This window comes from Oncorhynchus mykiss, chromosome 9 (assembly GCF_057628025.1).
Source record: "Oncorhynchus mykiss isolate SJ-2025 chromosome 9, ASM5762802v1, whole genome shotgun sequence".
In the NCBI taxonomy this organism is placed as follows: Eukaryota; Metazoa; Chordata; class Actinopteri; order Salmoniformes; family Salmonidae; genus Oncorhynchus; species Oncorhynchus mykiss.
The window spans coordinates 74527609-74552753 of record NC_143030.1 but is presented as its reverse complement, the minus strand read 5'-3'; the positions used below and the strand labels follow the sequence as shown (position 1 = coordinate 74552753).

General features: G+C 45.0%; 1 protein-coding gene across 2 annotated transcripts in view; it reads right to left on the bottom strand.

The window, feature by feature from the left end:
* Window positions 1-20891, bottom strand: part of LOC110531259 (protein kinase C zeta type) — a 158084-nt gene extending 137193 nt beyond the window's left edge. The window contains exon 1 of one of the 2 annotated variants that reach the window (XM_036988861.2): window positions 20100-20891. The gene's annotated coding sequence lies outside the window, so the exon portion shown is untranslated. The remainder of the gene's footprint in view (window positions 1-20099) is intronic. The other variant, XM_090185395.1, reaches the window with a different exon arrangement.
* Between the last annotated feature and the right edge of the window lie 4254 nt (window positions 20892-25145).

Here is a 25145-nt window from a genome sequence, read left to right as displayed (position 1 = left end):
CTAGTATAAAGAAGGTTAGAGGTAGTTTCGCGAGCCAATGCTAGCAGTTACCATAGACTTCCAGTCATTGCGCTAACGCTAGTTAGCAATTGTGCTAACGCTAGTTAGCAACTTCCTTTAAACTGCACGTAGAGACATAAAAATGGTATCCACAAGTTCATCTGACACTGGGGAAGTAGACAAAGGGCCAAAAATAATTTCCAAAATCCTGAACGTATCCCTTTAAGACAGCATACATTGGGAGAGATCATGGAAAGTTGAAGACATGTTACATTGCAGAACAATTTCCTTGCTGAAAATGCATAAGCACAAACATGCACGTTCACACATACAAGCATGCACACACCACAGGAGAGAAATTGTCAATGTTGCTCTTTGTGAAATGGGTAGTCTGGAAAAGAGCATCCTGGCAAATTAATATACAGACTACAAGATAATCTGCAGAAAGCCCTTCCTCTCCTACCCCCTCCTCCTCTCTCCTTCCGTCCTCTCCTCTCCTCCTCTGCCCTCCTCCCCTCCCCTCCTCTCCTACCCCCTCACCTCCCCTCACGTCCTCTCCTCTCCTCCTCTCTCCTTCCGTCCTCTCCTCTCCTCCTCTGCCCTCCCCTCCTCTACTCTCCCCTTCCTTCCCATCCTCTCCTCCTCTCCCCTCCCCTCCTCTCCTCTCCCCCTGTCTCAGGGGGTCTTCAATAGTTCCTCTGCTTCAAAAACGCCTGAAGAAAAGGCTTAACTAACTTTATATGAGGGCATTTAAATGCCTTTCTCAAAGGGGCATTTTTATTTTGTTTTGTTACGAAACAAAAACTAAGAGCATAAGAGTAGAGTCTTTATTATCCCAGAGGGAAAATTCATTATGCAGCATGTAGCAAAACACACTAAATACATGACAATGAATAAACACCAAAACCGTATGTACAGCAGCTGAGGGCTAATTTAGAGGGCTAATTTAGACCTGGTTTTACATTTGGGGAGCCTGAGAGAAGCATTGAGGGAAGCTCTGAGGGAAGCATTGTAAATCAATCAAATAAGGGATGATGTGAGTCCCTCCGAATGGACTGCACCTTGCATATGACTTGTGTCTGATACTACATTTTGTCATTATTTTTATTTAACCTTTAGTTAACTAGGCAAGTCAGTTAATTAAGAACAAATTCTTATTTACAATGACTGCCTACCCCGGCCAAACCCTCCCCTAAGACAGACGATGCTGGGCCAAATGTGCGCCGCCTTATGGGACTCGCGATCACATCCTGTTGTGATTCAGCCCGGGATCGAACCAGGGTCTGTAGTGACGTCTCTAGCACTGAGATGCAGTCCCTTAGAACGCTGCGCCACTCGGGAGCCAAGACAATATGTGTGCATAAAGCAATAGATGAGGAAATAGATGTGCTGTATAACATATTCATATACTGGAACACTACCCTTAAACCAAGCACACATTAATCCAATGTTGCTAACAGGCTAGATTTAATATAGAGTAGAGTACACACACTACTGTGATGAAATTCTTAAATGAGCCTCTACCCTTTAGTAACATTGTTACTCGGTGGGGTTGTCATCAACAGGATGTTCCGTTTTTTTCAGGGGAAATGGAAAAAAGAGCCTGTGACGTGACTTCCGCTTTCAGACGTTAACAAGGCGACACTCCATCTTAACTCCTCCTCCCACATTTACTGGATTGGTTGAACAGTGCAGAAGAGAACCTCCCCTGACAGGATCTAGGCGTTTCTTTTACACCTGCTACGTTATTGTCTAACTGGTGGAGAGTCATCACAAGGGAATTGGCCATACCTAAACTGTGCAGATGACCTGGGTAGCATAGTGAGGTTATCTTGTCTCTGAGGGGTCTTTGGCCTGGTTTGCTAACTACCTCTCTCAAAGAGTGCAGTGTATAAAGTCAGAAAATCTGCTGTCTCAGCCACTGCCTGTCACCAAGGGAGTACCCCAAGGCTCAATCCTAGGCCCCACGCTCTTCTCAATTTACATCAACAGCATTGCTCAGGCAGTAGGAAGCTCTCTCATCCAGCTAGCCCCTCCCCAGATTTTGTGTTAAATGCTCGACAACAAAGCTTTCTTAGTGTCCAACAAGCTTTCTTTACCCTTAACCTTATTCTGAACACCTTCAAAACAAAGGTCATGTGGTTTGGTAAGAAGAATGCCCCTCTTCCGACAGGTGTGATTACTACATCTAAGGGTTTAGAGCTTGAGGTAGTCACCGCACACAAGTACTTGGGAGTATGGCTAGACTGTCCTTCTTTCAGCACTGCCATGTTGTGTTGCTACCATGTTGTTATCATGTTGTGTTGCTACCATGCTGTGTTGTCATGTTTTGCTGTTATGTTGTTGTCTTAGGTCTCTCTTTATGTAGTGTTGTGTTGTCTCTCTTATTGTGATGTGTGTTTTGTCCTATATTTATTTTGTATTTATTTATTTAATTAATTAATCCCATCCCCCATTTGGCTTTTGGTAGGCTGTCATTGTAAATAATAATTTCTTCTTAACTGACTTGCCTAGTTAAATGAAGGTTAAATAAAATAAAATCTTTCATATCATGGAAGTTGTCATAAAAAAACTGGCAAATGGAAATACATAGAAAAAACATAGAATCACAAGCCACAGCAACTGATTAGCTCACTGTGTCACTGCGAGCCCAAATCACATCTATTCTAAATACTGTGGCTCGAGGTGACGTGCTCTCTCTCTACGACACAATCCTAGCTAACGCTGTGTGGCCTGGCCTGCACATAGCACACCCATTCGCTCACCAGTACATGCAGGGCCCTTATAGCTTTCTGATAGCATGTGATTGCAATGCTAATAGCATGCTAATGCCCTCAGTGCAGTGCCTCATCAAAAGGGACACTGACTGATTTCCTTCTTTCTTTCTCTCTCTCTCGCTCTCTGACTTTCTTGATTCCCTCTTTCAATCAATTTATTTATCTCTTTCTCGCTCTTGTCATATTGGTCTCACCCTGTGTGTCTCGCTCAGTGGAACTAAGTCATCACCGTTCTCTCATGCGTGAAGGGCTCTCTCTCTCTCTCTCTCTCTCTCTCTCTCAGGCTTAAGAGTGGACCAATGTGTGAGACACCTCCTCAGCCCCTCCCACATATACCCTGCCTTCAGACAGACAGCGAGCTATCACTGTGTAAATTAATTTGCCAATTTATCAAGACAATAATGAAACAATAATTTTTATCAGACAAGAGACAAAAGCTATTATTTCTTAGTGGAATAAATGTATCACAGGAGGTGTGATAAATCTCAGTCCCACATGGATAGAAAAACACACTTAGATGTAGCCTATAGCCCCTCCCCCTCATTCTACTCCTCCCTGTTCTGACCTGCTTTGACCCCACTGTAGATGTAGCCTATAGCCCCTCCCCCTCATTCTACTCCTCCCTGTTCTGACCTGCTTTGACCCCACTGTAGATGTAGCCTATAGCCCCTCCCCCTCATTCTACTCCTCCCTGTTCTGACCTGCTTTGACCCCACTTTCTCACGTGCTGGCAGCAGTGACAGCTAGGTCACACCAGCCAGCCAGTGCCACTGTGTCTCCCATTAACCTGAATTCCCACATAACTACACTGCAACCTATGAGCAAAACCACATTGACACGCCACTGAAGCTATGCAGGGCTGGGTCTGGTTATTGCTTGGATGGGAGACCAAAAAGTTCACGGTACTGTATATGCCATAAATAGCCAGTACATAGCCCACCTGTGCCCGCACACACACACACACACACACACACACACACACACACACAAGGATTGGAAAGCTGCCGCAGTCATCCCCCTCTTCAAAGGGGGAGACACCCTGGACCCAAACTGTTACAGACCTATATCCATCCTGCCCTGCCTATCTAAGGTCTTCGAAAGCCAAGTCAACAAACAGGTCACTGACCATCTCGAATCCCTCCGCTGTGCAGTCTGGTTTCCGAGCCGGTCACGGGTGCACCTCAGCCACGCTCAAGGTACTAAACGATATCATAACCGCCATCGATAAAAGACAGTACTGTGCAGCCGTCTTCATCGACCTTGCCAAGGCTTTCGACTCTGTCAATCACCATATTCTCATCGGCAGACTCAGTAGCCTCGGTTTTTCGGATGACTGCCTTGCCTGGTTTACCAATTACTTTGCAGACAGAGTTCAGTGTGTCAAATCGGAGGGCATGCTGTCCGGTCCTCTGGCAGTCTCTATGGGGGTGACACAGGGTTCAATCCTCGGGCCGACTCTTTTCTCTGTATATATCAATGATGTTGCTCTTGCTGCGGGCGATTCCCTGATCCACCTCTACGCAGACAACACCATTCTATATACTTCCGGCTCGTCCTTGGACACAGTGCTATCTAACCTCCAAACGAGCTTCAATGCCATACAACACTCCTCCCGTGGCCTCCAACTGCTCTTAAACGCTAGTAAAATCAAATGCATGCTTTTCAACCGTTCGCTGCCTGCACCCGCACGCCCGCCTAGCATCACCACCCTGGATGGTTCCGACCTAGAATATGTGGACATCTATAAGTACCTAGGTGTCTGGCTAGACTGCAAACTCTCCTTCCAGACTCATATCAAACATCTCCAATCGAAAATCAAATCAAGAGTCGGCTTTCTATTCCGCAACAAAGCCTCCTTCACTCACGCCGCCAAACTTACCCTAGTAAAACTGACTATCCTACCGATCCTCGACTTTGGCGATGTCATCTACAAAATTGCTTCCAACACTCTACTCAGCAAACTGGATGCAGTTTATCACAGTGCCATCCGTTTTGTCACTAAAGCACCTTATACCACCCACCACTGCGACTTGTATGCTCTAGTCGGCTGGCCCTCGCTACATATTCGTCGCCAGACCCACTGGCTCCAGGTCATCTACAAGTCCATGCTAGGTAAAGCTCCGCCTTATCTCAGTTCACTGGTCACGATGGCAACACCCATCCGTAGCACGCGCTCCAGCAGGTGTATCTCACTGATCATCCCTAAAGCCAACACCTCATTTGGCCGCCTTTCGTTCCAGTTCTCTGCTGCCTGTGACTGGAACGAATTGCAAAAATCGCTGAAGTTGGAGACTTTTATCTCCCTCACCAACTTCAAACATCTGCTATCTGAGCAGCTAACCGATCGCTGCAGCTGTACATAGTCTATCGGTAAACAGCCCACCCATTTTTACCTACCTCATCCCCATGCTGTTTTTATTTATTTACTTTTCTGCTCTTTTGCACACCAATATCTCTATCTGTACATGACCATCTGATCATTTATCACTCCAGTGTTGTTAATCTGCAAAATTGTAATTATTCGCCTACCTCCTCATGCCTTTTGCACACAATGTATATAGACTCCCCCTTTTTTTTTTTACTGTGTTACTGACTTGTTAATTGTTTACTCCATGTGTTGTCTGTTCACACTGCTATGCTTTATCTTGGCCAGGTCGCAGTTGCAAATGAGAACTTGTTCTCAACTAGCCTACCTGGTTAAATAAAGGTGTTCTCAACTAGCCTACCTGGTTAAATAAAGGTGTTCTCAACTAGCCTACCTGGTTAAATAAAGGTGTTCTCAACTAGCCTACCTGGTTAAATAAAGGTGTTCTCAAATGGCCTACCTGGTTAAATTGAGGTGTTCTCAACTAGCCTACCTGGTTAAATAAAGGTGTTCTCAACTAGCCTACCTGGTTAAATAAAGGTGTTCTCAACTAGCCTACCTGGTTAAATAAAGGTGAAATAAAAAAAATAAAAAATAAAAAAATAAAATAAAAAAAACGGCTCCAGAGTTCAATGAAGCAACACTGCAGCCATTTGAAGTCATCAGAAGACACACAGTGTTGAAATACACCAGAAGCATGTTGGGTATTTTTCCCTTCTCTCCATGTGAAACCTCCAGAGGAACTCATTGTTGAAGGAAGGTGCTGATATAGGAGACCTCCAGAGGAACTCATTGTTGAAGGAAGGTGCTGATATAGGAGACCTCCAGAGGAACTCATTTCCCAGGTCTATTACCCAAGTATAATGACATTGCAAACAGTCCCCATATAAATTCCTAAGTCATAAACTTACATCCAGGGCCCTCATCCTAAAGGGTTGGCAGATTCCTAGGCCCTTATTGCCATCCACACATACGACATGTCACCACAGCGTCAAATTCAAAATGGAGAGAGCTATCAAGGTCATCATTAAACAGCCATGTTAGAGAGGACCAGAGCGGAAATGTAGTCAGAAGTTTTTAGCAACTGCATGAGCTAGCCTATTTGTTTGTAAATTAGAACACTCTGAGCTGGCCCTCATGTTGTAATAAGGGTTCATCATCAGCCTAATCTGAGCTGGCCATTAATGTTGTTATGAGGGTTCATCATCAGCCTAATTTGAGCTGGCCCTTCTGTTGTTATGAGGGTTCATCATCAGCCTAATCTGAGCTGGCCCTCATGTTGTCATAAGGGTTCATCAACAGCCTAATCTGAGCAGGCCCTTCTGTTGTTATGAGGGTTCATCATCAGCCTAATCTGAGCAGGCCCTCCCGTTGTTATAAGGGTTCATCATCAGCCTAATCCGAGCTGGCCCTCCCATTGCTTTAAGGGTTCATCATCAGCCTAATCTGAGCTGGCCCTCATGTTGTCATAAGGGTTCATCATCAGCCTAATCCAAACTGGCCCTCATGTTGTCATAAGGGTTCATCATCAGCCTAATCTGAGCAGGCCCTCATGTTGTTATAAGGGTTCATCATCAGCCTAATCTGAGCTGGCCCTCATGTTGTCATAAGGGTTCATCATCAGCCTAATCTGAGCTGGCCCTTCTGTTGTTATGAGGGTTCATCATCAGCCTAATCTGAGCTGGCCCTCATGTTGTCATAAGGGTTCATCATCAGCCTAATCCAAGCTGGCCCTCATGTTGTCATAAGGGTTCATCATCAGCCTAATCTGAGCAGGCCCTTCTGTTGTTATGAGGGTTCATCATCAGCCTAATCTGAGCTGGCCCTCATGTTGTCATAAGGGTTCATCATCAGCCTAATCCAAGCTGGCCCTCATGTTGTCATAAGGGTTCATCATCAGCCTAATCTGAGCTGGCCCTCCCATTGCTTTAAGAGTTCATCATCAGCCTAATCTGAGCTGGCCCTCATGTTGTCATAAGGGTTCATCATCAGCCTAATCCGAGCTGGCCCTCATGTTGTCATAAGGGTTCATCATCAGCCTAATCTGAGCAGGCCCTTCTGTTGTTATGAGGGTTCATCATCAGCCTAATCTGAGCTGGCCCTCATGTTGTCATAAGGGTTCATCATCAGCCTAATCTGAGCAGGCCCTTCTGTTGTTATGAGGGTTCATCATCAGCCTAATCTGAGCAGGCCCTTCTGTTGTTATGAGGGTTCATCATCAGCCTAATCTGAGCTGGCCCTTCTGTTGTTATGAGGGTTCATCATCAGCCTAATCTGAGCTGGCTCTCATGTTGTCATAAGGGTTCATCATCAGCCTAATCTGAGCAGGCCCTTCTGTTTTTATGAGGGTTCATCATCAGCCTAATCTGAGCTGGCCCTTCTGTTGTTATGAGGGTTCATCATCAGCCTAATCTGAGCTGGCCCTCATGTTGTCATAAGGGTTCATCATCAGCCTAATCTGAGCTGTCCCTTCTGTTGTTATGAGGGTTCATCATCAGCCTAATCCAAGCTGGCCCTCATGTTGTCATAAGGGTTCATCATCAGCCTAATCTGAGCAGGCCCTTCTGTTGTTATGAGGGTTCATCATCAACCTAATCTGAGCTGGCCCTCATGTTGTCATAAGGGTTCATCATCAGCCTAATCCAAGCTGGCCCTCATGTTGTCATAAGGGTTCATCATCAGCCTAATCTGAGCTGGCCCTCCCATTGCTTTAAGAGTTCATCATCAGCCTAATCTGAGCTGGCCCTCATGTTGTCATAAGGGTTCATCATCAGCCTAATCCGAGCTGGCCCTCATGTTGTCATAAGGGTTCATCATCAGCCTAATCTGAGCAGGCCCTTCTGTTGTTATGAGGGTTCATCATCAGCCTAATCTGAGCTGGCCCTCATGTTGTCATAAGGGTTCATCATCAGCCTAATCTGAGCAGGCCCTTCTGTTGTTATGAGGGTTCATCATCAGCCTAATCTGAGCAGGCCCTTCTGTTGTTATGAGGGTTCATCATCAGCCTAATCTGAGCTGGCCCTTCTGTTGTTATGAGGGTTCATCATCAGCCTAATCTGAGCTGGCCCTCATGTTGTCATAAGGGTTCATCATCAGCCTAATCTGAGCTGGCCCTTCTGTTGTTATGAGGGTTCATCATCAGCCTAATCTGAGCAGGCCCTCATGTTGTCATAAGGGTTCATCATCAGCCTAATCCGAGCTGGCCCTTCTGTTGTTATGAGGGTTCATCATCAGCCTAATCTCATGTCATCTTGAGAGTCGAAGCGAGCTAAAGGCCAGCTATACACAAGTCGTAGCAGACAGTCAATCAGCCAATGTTATCTGTTTCTGTGAAGCTAAGGAGTATGGAAAGCTGAGAAGTGTGCTCTTTATGACTAGGGGGTGTGGAGTATGTGACAATATTATTTATTTCTGTGAAACAGTTAGCATAGCTAGCACAGTTGGCTCTCTGACTAGGGCGTGTAGAAAGTGTGTGCTTGCCAGCCTGTCTGCAAACACAAAATCAGTTAGGTGTTGATTGGTGCTTGTTCTTGGTGATGCTTCTCTCCAGAAATAAAAAGAAAGTTGGTCCGCCTCACCTTTACAACTATAACTATATCCTCTTGATAGCATGACAACTGTAACTATATCCTCTTGATAGCATGACAACTATAACTATCCTCTTGATAGCATGACAACTACAACTATATCCTCTAGATAGCATGACAACTATAACGATATCCTCTAGATAGCATGACAACTATAACGATATCCTCTTGATAGCATGACAACTATAACTATATCCTCTTGGTAGCATGACAACTACAACGATCCTCTTGATAGCATGACAACGCATATCTGTAACTCAAGAGGGTGGTACAATCTACCCTGTGAAGCAAAGGCACTGATCAAAAGGTAATCACCAGAGAGAAAACACCGTCAGGCAGAAAGGCAGGCAGAAAGGCAGGCAGAAAGGCAGATAGGCAGGCAGATAGGCAGGCAGATAGGCAGGCAGATAGGCAGGCAGAAAGGCAGGCAGATAGACAGGCAGGCAGATAGGCAGAAAGGTAGGCAGATAGGCAGGCAGATAGGCAGATAGGCAGACAGGCAGGCAGAAAGGCAGGCAGATAGGCAGGCAAATAGGCAGGCAAATAGGCAGACAGGCATGCCTATGGAGTGTGGAGTGACAGTGAGGAGCATGGTAGGCTGATTATAAGCCTGTTTCAGACCGTTGTCAACGATATAGCAGATTAGAGGATTGTGTTGAGGCTGAAATAACATGAAGGTCAAAAGTTATGTTATTAGTATCAAAAGACCCGTCTCTGTTCTTGATAGGAACCATCATGAAGAGTGTTGAGAGAGTTGAGAGCAGAGAGAAATACAGTTGAAGTCAGAAGTTTACATACACCTTAGCCAAATACATTCAACTCAGTTTTTCACAATTCCTGACATTTAATCCGAGTAAAAATGCCCTGTTTTAGGTCAGTTAGGATCACCACTTTATTTTAAGAATGTGAAATGTCAGAATAATTGTAGAGAGAGATGTATTTCAGCTTTTATTTCTTTCATCACATTCCCAGTGGGTAAGAAGTTTACATACACTCAATTAGTATTTGGTAGCATTGCCTTTAAATTGTTTAACTTGGGTCAAACGTTTTGTGTAGCCTTCCACAAGCTTCCCACAATAAATTGGGAGAATTTTGTCCCATTCCTCCTGACAGAGCTGGTATAACTGAGTCAGGTTTGTAGGCCTCCTTGCTCGCACATGCTTTTTCAGTTCTGCCCACAAATTCTCTATAGGGTTGAGTTCAGGGCCTCCTTGCTCGCACATGCTTTTTCAGTTCTGCCCACAAATTCTCTATAGGGTTGAGTTCAGGGCCTTTCTGGTTATGTCGACATAGGACTTGTTTTACTGTGGATATTGATACTTTTGTACCTGTTTCCTCTAGCATCTTCCCAAGGTCCTTTGCTGTTGTTCTGGGATTGATTTGCACTTTTCGCACCAAAGTACGTTCATCTCTAGGAGACAGAATGCGACTCCTTCCTGAGCGGTATGACGGCTGCATGGTCCCATGGTGTTTATACTTGCCTACTATTGTTTGTACAGATGAACGTGGTACCTTCAGGTGTTTGGAAATTGCACCCAAGGATGAACCAGACTTGTTGAGGTCTACAAAACATTTTTTTGAGGTCTTGGCTGATTTCTTTTGATTTTCCCATGATGTCAAGCAGAGGCACTGAGTTTAAAGGTAGGCCTTGAAATACATTCACAGGTACACCTCCAATTTACTCAAATTGTGTCACTTGCCCTTTCAGAAGCTTCTAAAGCCCTTACATAATTTTCTGGAATTTTACAAGCTGTTTAAAGGCACAGTCAATTTCGTGTATGTAAACTTCTGACCCACTGGAATTGTGATACAGTGAATTATAAGTGAAATAATCTGTCTGTAAACAATTGTTGGAAAAATGACTTTAGTCATGCACAAAGTAGATGTCCTAACAGACTTGCCAAAGCTATGGTTTGTTAACAAGAAATGTATGGAGTGGTTGAAAAATGAGTTTTAATGACTCCAACCTGAGTGTATGTAAACTTCCGACTTCAACGGCAGGTGGCCTTGCAGTGACATATTATCCATGGCATCCGTATTCAGTCAAGGGCCAATTCCATTTAATCAAGCCAAACTTGAGAAGAGGGTAGTATGTAGGAGTTCAATGTAATATGATGAATGTAAAGGGCTTTGGCTGTAGGTGGTTTAACATGTAAAGGGCTTGGGCTGTAGGTGGTTTAACATGTAAAGGGCTTGGGCTGTAGATGGTTTAACATGTAAAGGGCTCTGGCTGTAGGTGGTTTAACATGTAAAGGGCTTGGGCTGTAGATGGTTTAACATGTAAAGGGCTCTGGCTGTAGGTGGTTTAACATGTAAAGGGCTTGGGCTGTAGGTGGTTTAACATGTAAAGGGCTTGGGCTGTAGGTGGTTTAACATGTAAAGGGCTCTGGCTGTAGGTGGTTTAACATGTAAAGGGCTCTGGCTGTAGGTGGTTTAACATGTAAAGGGCTCTGGCTGTAGGTGGTTTAACATGTAAAGGGCTTGGGCTGTAGGTGGTTTAACATGTAAAGGGCTCTGGCTGTAGATGGTTTAACATGTAAAGGGCTCTGGCTGTAGGTGGTTTAACATGTAAAGGGCTCTGGCTGTAGGTGGTTTAACATGTAAAGGGCTCTGGCTGTAGGTGGTTTAACATGTAAAGGGCTTGGGCTGTAGGTGGTTTAACATGTAAAGGGCTTGGGCTGTAGGTGGTTTAACATGTAAAGGGCTCTGGCTGTAGATGGTTTAACATGTAAAGGGCTTGGGCTGTAGGTGGTTTAACATGTAAAGGGCTTGGGCTGTAGGTGGTTTAACATGTAAAGGGCTCTGGCTGTAGGTGGTTTAACATGTAAAGGGCTTGGGCTGTAGGTGGTTTAACATGTAAAGGGCTTGGGCTGTAGGTGGTTTAACATGTAAAGGGCTTGGGCTGTAGGTGGTTTAACATGTAAAGGGCTTGGGCTGTAGGTGGTTTAACATGTAAAGGGCTCTGGCTGTAGGTGGTTTAACATGTAAAGGGCTCTGGCTGTAGGTGGTTTAACATGTAAAGGGCTCTGGCTGTAGGTGGTTTAACATGTAAAGGGCTCTGGATGTAGGTGGTTTAACATGTAAAGGGCTCTGGCTGTAGATGGTTTAACATGTAAAGGGCTTGGGCTGTAGGTGGTTTAACATGTAAAGGGCTTGGGCTGTAGGTGGTTTAACATGTAAAGGGCTCTGGCTGTAGGTGGTTTAACATGTAAAGGGCTTGGGCTGTAGGTGGTTTAACATGTAAAGGGCTTGGGCTGTAGGTGGTTTAACATGTAAAGGGCTCTGGATGTAGGTGCATGCATTTGCTAAATGAGTTCATGTGAATGAATGGTAGCTACTAGCTAGTCACGTAGTGGTCATTAGATTGGATGAAAGCAAGGCTTTGCGGTACCCACCCCTCCCCCACTGGCAGAGAGAAAGGCCCTAGTCAAGCCTCTCATGCAGCTGCCCCTCTAGACCCCCCATTTGGGGAGGATAGAGGGTGTGTGTGTGTGTGTGTGTGTGTGTGTGTGTGTGTGTGTAAGGATGGGTGTGGTTTCTCCTCTACTCTGTTCTTGCGCCGTAATAATCAAGGGAGGAGGGAGGAGAGGGGCAGCGAGGGGGCTGACATCCACAGAGAAATGGAGTCAATTACCCAGTCTTTTTTTTAAAGCTGCAATACAGCAACTTTTTTGGGCGACCTGACAAAATTCACATAGAAATACGAGTTATAGATCTGTCATTCTTATTGAAAGAAAGTCTGTGCTATTTCTATTCTTCTTGTTTTTAAGTGTCGTTTTACGCGTCTTTTACTTTTGATTTTGTACACCAGCTTCAAACACCTGACAAGACAATATTTTGGATTATGGAAAATATATTTCCCAGCAGTTTAGATGGTACAAGGATTCTCTACACTATACTTGCTTGTTTTGTCACATAAACTGAAATTAGGCGAACTATTAGAGGAAATGGAGAAGAGATTTCTGCATAGTGCATCTTTAAAGGGGGAATCGTATGAAACAATGTGCTCGTTGAGGAGAACTGATGGAGACGATGATTATGATGTTATTAGCGTGGTAATTGGCCAGACTGGTTATCAGCAGTAGTACAGCTTCTGCAAGCACTTCTTACAATCACCTTGCTAATACGGATGCATGTACCAGGGTTGGAGGCAATTCCTTTCCAATTCAGTCAAGTCAGGAAGTTAACAAATTCCAATTCCAAATCCATATAAGGTAGTATACTGTCCTTATGTCTTTAGTATAATGTAGTAGTATACTGTCCTTATGTCTTTAGTATAGTAGTATAATGTTGTAGTATACTGTCATTATGTCTTTAGTATAATTTAGTAGTATACTGTTCTCATGTCTTTAGTATAGTAGTATAATGTAGTAGTATACTGTCCTTATGTCTTTAGTATAGTAGTATAATGTTGTAGTATACTGTCCTTATGTCTTTAGTATAATGTAGTAGTATACTGTCCTTATGTCTTTAGTATAGTGGTATAATGTTATAGTATACTGTCCTTATGTCTTTAGTATAGTAGTATAATGTTATAGTATACTGTCCTTATGTCTTTAGTATAATGTAGTAGTATACTGTCCTTATGTCTTTAGTATAGTAGTATAATGTAGTAGTATACTGTCCTTATGTCTTTAGTATAGTAGTATAATGTTATAGTATACTGTCCTTATGTCTTTAGTATAGTAGTATAATGTTATAGTATACTGTCCTTATGTCTTTAGTATAATGTAGTAGTATACTGTCCTTATGTCTTTAGTATAGTAGTATAATGTAGTAGTATACTGTCCTTATGTCTTTAGTATAGTAGTATAATGTTATAGTATACTGTCCTTATGTCTTTAGTATAATGTAGTAGTATACTGTCCTTATGTCTTTAGTATAGTGGTATAATGTTATAGTATACTGTCCTTATGTCTTTAGTATAGTAGTATAATGTAGTAGTATACTGTCCTTATGTCCTTTGTATAGTAGTATATGGGTGTGGGAGAGAGAGAGAGGTGAAACGAGCACAGGGCCAGTAGAAGAGGTGAAGAGAGCACAGGGCCCGTGTGGGAGAGGTTAAGAGAGCACAATGCCAGTGTGGGAGAGGTGAAGAGAGCACAGGGCCAGTGTGGGAGAGGTGAAGAGAGCAAAGGGCCAGTGTGGGAGAGGTGAAGAGAGCACAGGGCCAGTGGGAGAGGTGAAGAGAGCACAGTGCCAGTGGGAGAGGTGAAGAGAGCACAGGGCCAGTGTGGGAGAGGTGAAGAGAGCACAATGCCAGTGTGGGAGAGGTGAAGAGAGCACAGGGCCAGTGAGGGAGAGGTGAAGAGAGCACAGGGCCAGTGAGGGAGAGGTTAATAGAGCACAGGGCCAGGGAGGGAGAGGTGAAGAGAGCACAGGGCCAGTGTGGGAGAGGTGAAGAGAGCACAGGGCCAGTGGGAGAGGTGAAGAGAGCACAGGGCCAGTGTGGGAGAGGTGAAGAGAGCACAATGCCAGTGTGGGAGAGGTGAAGAGAGCACAGGGCCAGTGTGGGAGAGGTGAAGAGAGCACAGGGCCAGTGTGGGAGAGGTGAAGAGAGCACAGGGCCAGTGTGGGAGAGGTGAAGAGAGCACAATGCCAGTGTGGGAGAGGTGAAGAGAGCACAGGGCCCGTGTGGGAGAGGTGAAGAGAGCACAGGGCCAGGGAGGGAGAGGTGAAGAGAGCACAATGCCAGTGTGGGAGAGGTGAAGAGAGCACAGGGCCCGTGTGGGAGAGGTGAAGAGAGCACAATGCCAGTGTGGGAGAGGTGAAGAGAGCACAGGGCCCGTGTGGGAGAGGTGAAGAGAGCACAGGGCCAGGGAGGGAGAGGTGAAGAGAGCACAATGCCAGTGTGGGAGAGGTGAAGAGAGCACAGGGCCCGTGTGGGAGAGGTTAAGAGAGCACAGGGCCAGAGAGGGAGAGGTGAAGAGAGCACAGGGCCCGTGTGGGAGAGGTGAAGAGAGCACAGGGCCAGTGTGGGAGAGCCGCTCATTCCTCCACTGACTAACACACAGCTCCCATTTTCTCTTTTTAAAGGTCTGCTAACAATGTCCTCGTCAAACTTCCTTCACATATGGCTTCCGCTCCATATTAAATGCGGTAAACTGTTGACTGGGAGTCATTTTGGAAATAATGTCCGCTAAAACAGTTCAGAAGCATATGTAATAATGCTACATAGCCAAACTCCTATAACATACATGTCAATGATATAGCAAAATGCATATAAACATATTTCCTACCGTCTAGCAGCCTATACAGTGTTTTAATATAGGCCGAGAACAAATCATTGGATAGCGAAGTGAAACTAAAACAAAACAATGTACTCAGACCAATATAGTCATTATACACAGTCTGAGACTTCCAAAAGGCTTTGACAAATACAAAACACAAATATGATCCGAACATGAACGCACGAACAAAATGCACTAATATTAGCCTAAAACTGATAGACAGACTAGCAAACAGCTCTTTGCCAAAAAATAGACTGGAAGCACATTAGACCGTATTGATATCAAATTGTCCTGAAAACGGCTACGGACATTACTGACGGTAATCTCCTTGGCAAAGACCCTTAAATATCACTCAGTAGCAGTGCACCAAAACCCTTTCATTACAGAAAATGGTGGTCTGAGACTGACGGTTGGCTGTAAAAATGTAAAACACAATATTACAATTGAGGATTTACTCACTTATGTAACTAGATGGGTGGGTGAAGAGTATCCACGGTTGGTTGCCATGCGCAACCAGACTTTGACGGACAGACCTTGTAAAGTCATACAGTAAACGTGACACCTGTCCTCAACATGCGTGATAGCTAATGTGGATCCATTACGCCTATGTGTACTTTGTGTGTACTTTGTGTGTATAAAGTAGCACATCAGCAGATAAAGTACTGTATAAGGGCTGTGTCATACATAAAAAGTCTTACAAAGACAGTGCACTACTGTAAGCTACAGGGAACTACTGTAAGCTACAGTGCATTACAGCAAGCTAGATCGCACTACTGTAAGCTACAGGGAACTACTGTAAGCTACAGTGCATTACAGCAAGCTAGATCGCACTACTGTAAGCTACAGGGAACTACTGTAAGCTACAGTGCATTACAGCAAGCTAGATCACACTACTGTAAGCTACAGGGAACTACTGTAAGCTACAGTGCATTACAGCAAGCTAGATCGCACTACTGTAAGCTACAGGGAACTACTGTAAGCTACAGGAAACTACTGTAAGCTACAGTGCATTAAAGCAAGCTAGATCACACTACTGTAAGCTACAGGGAACTACTGTAAGCTACAGTGCCTTACAGCAAGCTAGATCGCACTACTGTAAGCTACAGGGAACTAATGTAAGCTACAGTGCATTACAGCAAGCTAGATCACACTACTGTAAGCTACAGGGAACTACTGTAAGTTACAGCGCACTACGGTAAGCTACAGTGCATTACGGTAAGCTTTACGGAGAGGCTAATGTAACCTCATAAGATAGAACAATTAACAATGTGTGCTGACACATAAATACTAAGATATCTCAGAGATGTATACAGTAGATGGACTCAGGAGGCACAAGAACATGGATACTGTGTGTAAAAACTGACACGATTGGCCGGATCTACCTCGATATTCTATCCCCAGCACAGTCATAAGCATGTCAAAGAAGAGTTGGACCAAAATGCCTCTTCACTCATATACTGTTCCAAACCTATATACCAACCCTGTATCCTGTCCAACACCTATATACGACCCTATGTCCTCTTCTAAATCTAATTTACCTACCTACAGTGCCTTGCGAAAGTATTCGGCCCCCTTGAACTTTGCGACCTTTTGCCACATTTCAGGCTTCAAACATAAAGATATAAAACTGTATTTTTTTGTGAAGAATTAACAACAAGTGGGACACAATCATGAAGTGGAACGACATTTATTGGATATTTCAAACTTTTTTAACAAATCAAAAACTGAAAAATTGGGCGTGCAAAATGATTCAGCCCCCTTAAGTTAATACTTTGTAGCGCCACCTTTTGCTGCGATTACAGCTGTAAGTCGCTTGGGGTATGTCTCTATCAGTTTTGCACATTGAGAGACTGACATTTTTTCCCATTCCTCCTTGCAAAACAGCTTGAGCTCAGTGAGGTTGGATGGAGAGCATTTGTGAACAGCAGTTTTCAGTTCTTTCCACAGATTCTCGATTGGATTCAGGTCTGGACTTTGACTTGGCCATTCTAACACCTGGATATGTTTATTTTTGAACCATTCCATTGTAGATTTTGCTTTATGTTTTGGATCATTGTCTTGTTGGAAGACAAATCTCCGTCCCAGTCTCAGGTCTTTTGCAGACTCCATCAGGTTTTCTTCCAGAATGGTCCTGTATTTGGCTCCATCCATCTTCCCATCAATTTTAACCATCTTCCCTGTCCCCGCTGAAGAAAAGCAGGCCCAAACCATGATGCTGCCACCACCATGTTTGACAGTGGGGATGGTGTGTTCAGCTGTGTTGCTTTTACACCAAACATAACGTTTTGCATTGTTGCCAAAAAGTTCAATTTTGGTTTCATCTGACCAGAGCACCTTCTTCCACATGTTTGGTGTGTCTCCCAGGTGGCTTGTGGCAAACTTTAAACAACACTTTTTATGGATATCTTTAAGAAATGGCTTTCTTCTTGCCACTCTTCCATAAAGGCCAGATTTGTGCAATATACGACTGATTGTTGTCCTATGGACAGAGTCTCCCACCTCAGCTGTAGATCTCTGCAGTTCATCCAGAGTGATCATGGGCCTCTTGGCTGCATCTCTGATCAGTCTTCTCCTTGTATGAGCTGAAAGTTTAAAGGGACGGCCAGGTCTTGGTAGATTTGCAGTGGTCTGATACTCCTTCCATTTCAATATTATCGCTTGCACAGTGCTCCTTGGGATGTTTAAAGCTTGGGAAATCTTTTTGTATCCAAATCCGGCTTTAAACTTCTTCACAACAGTATCTCGGACTTGCCTGGTGTGTTCCTTGTTCTTCATGATGCTCTCTGCGCTTTTAACGGACCTCTGAGACTATCACGGTGCAGGTGCATTTATACGGAGACTTGATTACACACAGGTGGATTGTATTTATCATCATTAGTCATTTAGGTCAACATTGGATCATTCAGAGATCCTCACTGAACTTCTGGAGAGAGTTTGCTGCACTGAAAGTAAAGGGGCTGAATAATTTTGCACGCCCAATTTTTCAGTTTTTGATTTGTTAAAAAAGTTTGAAATATCCAATAAATGTCGTTCCACTTCATGATTGTGTCCCACTTGTTGTTGATTCTTCACAAAAAAATACAGTTTTATATCTTTATGTTTGAAGCCTGAAATGTGGCAAAAGGTCGCAAAGTTCAAGGGGGTCGAATACTTTCGCAAGGCACTGTATATGTATTCTATACAGATATACATCTAGTTTACCTGCCCATATGTATTCTATACAGATATACATCTATCTTACGTACCTATATGTATTCTATACAGATATACATCTAGTTTACCTACCTATATGTATTCTATACAGATATACATACTGTACATATACAGACCATAATATATAGGTACTAACCATTAGCGAGTGAGAGAGAGACCATTTCAACTCAGAGAAACACAAACACGCTGTAAAAGTATAATTTTTCTTCCTGACAATCCACAACAATCCTCCTTTTGTTTTGAGCAACGTAATAAACAGCAGAGAGAAAGGAGAGCCTTGTTGTTAGCTACATCTGCTAAATTACATACACACCACACTCCCCCTGGAGCAAAAACACCCCTCCACTCCCCCCGCGGAGCAAAAACACCCCTCCACTCCCCCCGCGGAGCAAAAACACCCCTCTACTCCCCTGGAGCAAATACACCCCTTCACTCCCTATGGAGCAAATACACCCCTCCACTCCCCCCTGGAGCAAAAACACCCCTCCACTCCCCCCTGGAGCAAAAACACCCCTCCACTCCCCCGGAGCAAAAACACCCCTCTACTCCCCCTGGAGCAAAAACACACCTCCACTCTCTCTGGAGCAAATACACCCCTCCACTCCCCCCGCGGAGCAAAAACACCCCTCCACTCCCCACGGAACAAATACACCCCTCCACTCCCCCGCGAAGCAAAAACACCCCTCCACTCCCCCCTGGAGCAAAAACACCCCTCCACTCCCCCCTGGAGCAAAAACACCCCTCCACTCCCCCTGGAGCAAAAACACCCCTCCACTCCCCCCTGGAGCAAAAACATCCCTCCACCCCCCTTTTGCCCAAAGCCCTGTTATTTGGGTGCTGGATGCACTTGACCAGCCGATGAGAATCATTATTAGTGCCTGGGCTAATTATCTTGTTAAGGGAGGAAGAGGAGGATGAGGGGAGGTGAAGGTGATAGGGAATATTCACCCCCCTCCCCCTTTACACAGAACAATAAGCAATGACAAATCACTCCCACAAGAGTACCAGTCATAACAACACATCTCTGTTCTACCAGAGATGACAGAATCACATAGGTAGCCTGAGACATTGAGTGTGGTCAGAACAGGCATGACAAACAGGTTGCTTCACAAAACACAAAAACACCACACAACAACAACCAATCTGAGTAGGGCTGCTTGTTTCTCATCAAACCGTAACATTTCTCACGTACCGTCATCTTTTACAGGATGCATTTAGTCCTCCTTTAAAGAGCTGTCGGCTGGGTTACAAAGAGCCCTAATCTGGATGTTGTGGTTCCTTTGTGCCTCGGCTGGCGGACGGTGTGGTGATGAGAGTGCTCTCGCCTCTCCCCAGCAGCACTGACTACCACAGCCAGGTAGGCATACACACACACACTGGCGGCGCATACACACACCCCGTCACCGCACACACACAAACACACCCTCTCTCACACACACACACACACACAGTGCCGCACTCCCTAACAGGGTCCAGACCCTTCAAGAGGACTGCCAACAAGACACCAGGCCAGAGCCCAGACTGTAACGTAATTGCAGGACACAAGCCAGAAAAAGCCACTATCAGATAGCAACCAAGGCTAGCGGGAAGCATGCATCCACAGTGTATAGACACTGCCTGCCTGCAACACATGAGAGGATGAGCTAGCTAGTAGCTATAAACACAGCAGTTATGGAGGCAGAGCACACACACACACACACACACACACACACACACACACAGACAGACAGAGATTACATCCAGGCTAAAATCCAGAGAAGGATACTGCCGTTAAATCTATTGTCCGTGGTGGATAGATGGATGGATAGATGGGTGAGGGAGGGATGGATAGATGGATGGATAGATGGGTGAGGGAGGGATGGATAGATGGATGGATAGATGGGTGAGGGAGGGATGGATAGATGGATGAGGGATGGATAATGCTCACCGGTGTCCTTCCTCCTTTTATTTCTGGCTCCTTCAGCACATTATCCTGGCTGGTGTGTGTCGGGTCGGGAAGGAAACGTAGCTACATCCCCTCCTCTCTCTCCCCGATGCCTCTCTTCTTCTCCCGGCGATTTATTTCATTATTTTCTCCCTCTCTCTCTCTGTCTCTCTGACTGCCTCCCCTCCTCCCTCCCTCTCTCTCTCTCCTTCTCTCCTCCTCCCTGTAGCACGGTGGCTACAGCTGTCAGTGTTGCCCTCGCTCTTTTCTTGTGGCTATTTAATTCCCCCCATTTCTCTCTCTCTCTGATGCCTCTCCTCTGTTTCTCTCTCTGATGCCTCTCCTCTGTTGCTCTCTCTGATGCCTCTCCTCACTATCTCTCTCTCTGATTCCTCTCCTCTGTTTCTCTCTCTGATGCCTCTCCTCTCTCTCTGATTCCTCTCCTCTGTTTCTCTCTCTGATGCCTCTCTTCTCTCTCTCTCTCTCTGATTCCTCTCCTCTGTTTCTCTCTCTGATGCCTCTCCTCGTCTCTCTGATGCCTCTCCTCCTCTCTCTCTCTCTCTGATTCCTCTCCTGTTTCTCTCTCTGATGCCTCTCCTCCTCTCTATCACCTCTCCTCTGTTTCTCTCTCTGATGCCTCTCCTCCTCTCTATCACCTCTCCTCTGTTTCTCTCTCTGATGCCTCTCCTCCTCTCTATCACCTCTCCTCTGTTTCTCTCTCTGATTCCTCTCCTCTCTCTCTCTCACTGATGCCTATCCTCTGTTTCTCTCTCTCTCTGATGGCTCTACTCCTCTGTTTCTCTCTCTCTGATGCTGTGAACATAAAGAACCAATATTTTACGGTATAGTGATTTCTCTTTCCACCTCTATCCCTGTCTCTCTATCATTCTCTCTGTCTACAACATCTCCTCCTGATGTCGCCAGGCATGGGGATAACGGCGCTGGCACTAGCGGTAACCGCGCTCGGCCCAGGAGAGGCAGTGGTACACAGCGGAGGGTGCTGGGAAAACACGACAGGGATCGATGCTGAGCGGTGGAAGAGGAAGAGGAGGAGGAAGAGGCGCAGGGAACGCTGAAGAGCCCGGTGCAGCCTCCGCCTGAGTGCATCCGGGCTTTCAACCCCCTCCGCCCTCCTCCTCCTCCCACACAGAGGGGGGTCTGTTCACACTCTCAGGGCCGAGCAGTCCTCAACTAACAGCTCACACAATGAGCCTGACAAGGCCGGATCAGTAAGCCAGCTAGCGAGGGAGATTAAGCATTGTCTGTTGTTGTGAGCTCTGTGTTTTGATGAGGTCTGTGAGGAGACAAGTTAGCATAGCCTGTACTGTGCAGAACAGTGAGGTCAGTACAGGGAGAACTGCTATATGAAAAGCCGGCGAACGCAGGCCTGCGCAGCGAACTAATCTCTCTAACTTTCTAACTTTAACTTTTATACTTAGAATTGTTCTAGTTTATAATTCATCTGAAGCTGCCATCTGCCAATCAATAGCCTCCAATGAGCACAATGCTTTGCCAGTTAGGTGAGTTCTAATTCTGTACCATCCTGTCTAGTGAGTACATCGATCAATGGTTAGTGTGAAATACATGTCTAAAAGAGCGAGTACATCTACATTATGTTTGTATTGTGCTTTTGGAGCACAGCAAGTACACCTACATTATGTTTGTATTGTGCTTTTGGAGCACAGCGAGTACACCTACATTATGTTTGTATTGTGCTTTTGGAGCACAGCGAGTACACCTACATTATGTTTGTATTGTGCTTTTGGAGCACAGCGAGTACACCTACATTATGTTTGTATTGTGCTTTTGGAGCACAGCAAGTACACCTACATTATGTTTGTATTGTGCTTTTGGAGCACAGCGAGTACACCTTTGTGCTTTTGGAGCACAGCGAGTACACCTACATTATGTTTGTATTGTGCTTTTGGAGCACAGCGAGTACACCTACATTATGTTTGTATTGTGCTTTAGGAGCACAGCGAGTACACCTACATTATGTTTGTATTGTGCTTTTGGAGCACAGCGAGTACACCTACATTATGTTTGTATTGTGCTTTAGGAGCACAGCGAGTACACCTACATTATGTTTGTATTGTGCTTTTGGAGCACAGCGAGTACACCTACATTATGTTTGTATTGTGCTTTTGGAGCACAGCGAGTACACCTACATTATGTTTGTATTGTGCTTTTGGAGCACAGCGAGTACACCTACATTATGTTTGTATTGTGCTTTTGGAGCACAGCGAGTACACCTACATTATGTTTGTATTTTGCTATAGGAGCACAGCGAGTACACCTACATTATGTTTGTATTGTGCTTTTGGAGCACAGCGAGTACACCTACATTATGTTTGTATTGTGCTTTTGGAGCACAGCGAGTACACCTACATTATGTTTGTATTGTGCTTTTGGAGCACAGCAAGTACACCTACATTATGTTTGTATTGTGCTTTAGGAGCACAGCGAGTACACCTACATTATGTTTGTATTGTGCTTTTGGAGCACAGCGAGTACACCTACATTATGTTTGTATTGTGCTTTTGGAGCACAGCAAGTACACCTACATTATGTTTGTATTGTGCTTTAGGAGCACAGCGGTAAAAGGCTTATACAGTAAATACATGATAATACGCTACAGTCAGTGTGTGAGGTCGTCCACAACATGACAGGGGAAGAGATACACATCTATCTTGGTTTCCTAACCTAGAAACAAAATTGTTTGTCACATTCGTTAATAAACAACATCCACCTTAATGCATATTCATATCAGTCTTTGAAGAACCAGAAGCATCCGAATTCTGAAAGACAGTGGCCATGCTCACATATTTAAAGAGATGAACCAAGATGTATGACAAACAGAGTCTGGTTTGAATTTGCAGTTTCAAAAATAAACTGTCGTAGAAAGAAGTCCAGGCAAACCGTCTTGGGATTCCGTAATGAGGAGCTCTAGTATTTCGGAACAAATTCCCAATTGTGGAAAACCCCACCCAGACAAGGCACTTAATTGAATTCATTAAACATACATTCCTGGTGACCTCACTTCCAAATCAAAGTTTATTTCTCACGTGCGCCGAATACAACAGGTATTGTCACGTGCGCCGAATACAACAGGTACCTTACAGTGAAATGCTTACTTACAGGCTCTAACCAATGGTGCGAAAAAATTAAAAAGTGTGTGTGTGTGTGTGTGTGTGTGTGTGTGTGTGTGTGTGTGTGTGTGTGTGTGTGTGTGTGTGTGTGTGTAGGTAAGTAAAGAAATAAAACAACAGTAAAAAGACATTTGAAAAAATAGTAGCAAGGCTATATACAGACACCTGTTAGTCAGGCATTGAGGTAGTATGTACATGTGTGTATGGTTAAAGTGACTATGCATACATGATGAACAGAAAGTAGCATAAGCATAAAAAGAGGGGTTGGCGGGTTGTGGGACACAATGCAGATCGCCCGGTTAGCCAATGTGCAGGTGCACATTATACTGAATGTATAGTTAAAGTGACTATGCATATATGATAAACAGAGAGCAGTGTAAAAAGAGGGGTTGGGGGGAGGCACACAATGCAAATAGTCCGGGTAACCATTTGGTTACCTTTTCAGGAGTCTTATGGCTTGGGGGTAAAAACTGTTGAGAAGCCTTTTTGTCCTAGACTTGGCACTCCGGTACCGCTTGCCATGCGGTAGTAGAGAGAACAGTCTGTGACTGGGGTGGCTGGGGTCTTTGACCATTTTTAGGGCCTTCCTCTGACACCGCTTGGTGTAGAGGTCCTGGATGGCAGGCAGCTTTGCCCCAGTGATGTACTGGGCCGTACGCACAACACTCTGAAGTACGTTGCGGTCGGAGGCCGAGCAATTGCCGTACCAAATTAAATCTAATTTATTTATATAGCCCTTCGTACATCAGCTGATATACCATATACTGATATATATATATATATATATATGCATCACTGTACCAGGCAGGGATACAACCAGTCAGGATGCTCTCGATGTTGCAGCTGTAGGACCCATGCCAAATCTTTTTAGTTTCCTGAGGGGGAATAGGCTTTGTCGTGCCCTCTTCACGACTGTCTTGGTATGTTTGGACCAATCTAGTTTGTTGTTGAGGTGGACACCAAGGAATTTGAAGCTCTCAACCTGCTCCACTACAGTGCCATCGAGAGAATGGAGACTGTGCTCCTTTTCCTGTAGTCCACAATCATCTCCGTAGTCTTGGTTACGTTGAGGGTCAGGTTGTTATTCTAGCACCACCCGACTAGGTCTCTGACCTCCTCCCTATAGGCTGTCTCGTCGTTGTCGGTGATCAGACTTACCACTGTGGTGTCGTCAGCAAACTTAATGACTGTGTTGGAGTCGTGCCTGGCCATGCAGTCGTGGGTGAACAGGGAGTACAGGAGGGGACTGAGCACGCACCCCTGGGGAGCTCCAGTGTTGAGGATCAGCGTGGCAGATATGTTGCTGTTGCTACCTACCCTCACCATCTGGGGGCGGCCTGTCAGGAAGTCCAGGATCCAGTTGCCGAGGGAGGTGTTTAATCCCATGATCCATAGCTTGGTGATGAGCTTTGAGGGTACTGTGGTGTTGAACGCTGAGCTGTAGTCAATGAACAGCATTCTCACATAGGTGTTCCTTTTGTCCAGGTGGGAAAGGGCAGTGTGGAGTGCAATAGAGATTGCATCATCTGTGGATCTGTTTGGGCGGTATGCAAATTGGAGTGGGTCTAGGGTTTCTGGGATAATGGTGTTGATGTGAGCCATTACCAGCCTTTCAAAGCACTTCATGGTTACGGACGTGAGTGCTACGGGTCTGTAGTCATTTAGGCAGGTTGCCTTTGTGTTCTTGGGCACAGGGACTATGGTGGTCTGCTTGAAGCATGTTGGTATTACAGACTCAATCAGGGACATGTTGAAAATGTCAGTGAAGACACCTGCCAGTTGGTACGCACATGCCCGGAGCACACGTCCTGGTAATCCGTCTGGCCCCGCAGCCTTGTGTATGTTGACCTGTTTAAAGGTCTTACTCACGTCGGCTACGGAGAGCATGATCACACAGTCG